The 1,717-nt window shown below is 38.4% G+C and overlaps 1 pseudogene; it reads left to right on the top strand.

The window, feature by feature from the left end:
• The first annotated feature begins 498 nt into the window (after positions 1–498).
• Positions 499–1,717, top strand: part of LOC108764701 (splicing factor 3A subunit 3 pseudogene) — a 1,750-nt pseudogene continuing 531 nt past the window's right edge.

Genomic DNA, 1,717 nt, shown 5'->3' on the forward strand with positions numbered 1-1,717 from the left:
AAGTGGACCGCAGCCTCTAGATGTCGATGGGATCACCCCGATCAATGAGAGCCAACCATAATCGATATCATTTAAAAAAAGATCGATGTGTCGATTAATCGAATTCTGAAACATCGAATCAAGCCTCGATTATTGAGCGGGAAAAACATCGATTTTTTTTATAAAGCTGAAAACCCAATAGACACAGGCAATAGGCACAGGCAACAAGAAATAACGAGCCGCCCAATCAGAGCTTTGAAGTATAAGTTCGATATTATATCCTAGAGCTCTGATTGGACGGCTCGTTATTACCTGTTGCCTGTGCCTATTGCCTGTGTCTATTGTGTTTCCAACTTAGGGCCTACGCACAATAGAGGAACAAGAATTAGATATTAAGATTTCAACCTATCAGAAACCGCGTATTCCGATGTAATCAGTTTCTGATAGGTTGAAATCTTAATATCTAATTTTTGTTCCTCTATTGTGCGCAGGCCCTAAGAAGAAGAAGAAGTCTGATTTTATTGTGCTCTTGAGTGTTTTGAGTCGATCGAAATAGATTGAATTTAAAAGTAGAAATGGAAACAATATTGGAGCAACAACGACGATATCATGAAGAAAGAGAGCGGTTAATGGACGCGATGGTGAAAGAGATGTTGCATAAAAAAGCGGGACATCGCGAGAACATCAATTCGGAGCATCGTTTGAAGATGTTGCTGGATCAGTTTATGGATAGTACAATGCATTTGCAAGACCTGTATGAAGATAAGGATGGACAAAGAAAGGAAGAGGTACGTTGGTTTAAGATTTTAAATATTACAATTTATAGATGAAAATTAAAACCTTTAATTTTAAATGATTTCTAACCTTTCTAACGATTATCGATTCATAAATTCAAAAATAAGTTCTAGCTCCTTGTTTATCATTTTAGGTTCAAGCACTCTCCGGTCCAAATGAATTCTCAGAATTTTACTCACGTTTGAAGTCCATAAAAGAATTCTATCGACGACATCCTAATGAGATCAGTGTTCCTATGTCCGTTGAATTCGAAGAGTTGGCTAAAATGAGAGAAAACCCAACCGAAGAATTGTCCAATCTCGTCGAGTTTACAGATGAAGAGGGTTATGGAAAATATCTCGATCTTCACGAGTGTTATCAAAAATATATTAATCTTAAAGGGATAGAAAAGATGGATTATATAACTTACTTGTCGACTTTTGATCACTTATTCGATATTCCTAGAGAAAGAAAGAATGCAGAGTATCAGAGATACGCCGAGTCTCTCTTAGGATACCTGACAGATTATCTGAACAGAGTCAGACCTCTGCTCGACATAAGTACAGAGATTGAAGAAGCTAACAAGGATTTTCAAATTCAGTGGGAAAAGAATACTTTTCCTGGTTGGCCTAAAGAAACTGGAAGTGCTCTGGCTCATGTTGGAGCACATTTGGAACTGTCTGCATTTTCATCTTGGGAAGAACTTGCGTCTCTTGGTTTGGATAGATTAAAATCAGCGTTGATGGCGCTAGGACTCAAATGTGGAGGTACTCTGGAAGAACGAGCGCAAAGACTTTTCAGCACAAAAGGTGAAGCCTCCTTAGATCCCAACCTATTAGCCAAGAATAGAAAGGGCAAATCAGCTAAAGGCAAAGATTCTGAGAAGCAAAAGGAAATTGCACGGTTCGAGGCTCATGTATATAAGCTCGCTGAATTAGTATCCAGTCAACGAGTGGCTACAAAA

This window comes from Trachymyrmex cornetzi, unplaced genomic scaffold (genome assembly GCF_001594075.2).
Source record: "Trachymyrmex cornetzi isolate Tcor2-1 unplaced genomic scaffold, Tcor1.1 scaffold45, whole genome shotgun sequence".
In the NCBI taxonomy this organism is placed as follows: Eukaryota; Metazoa; Arthropoda; class Insecta; order Hymenoptera; family Formicidae; genus Trachymyrmex; species Trachymyrmex cornetzi.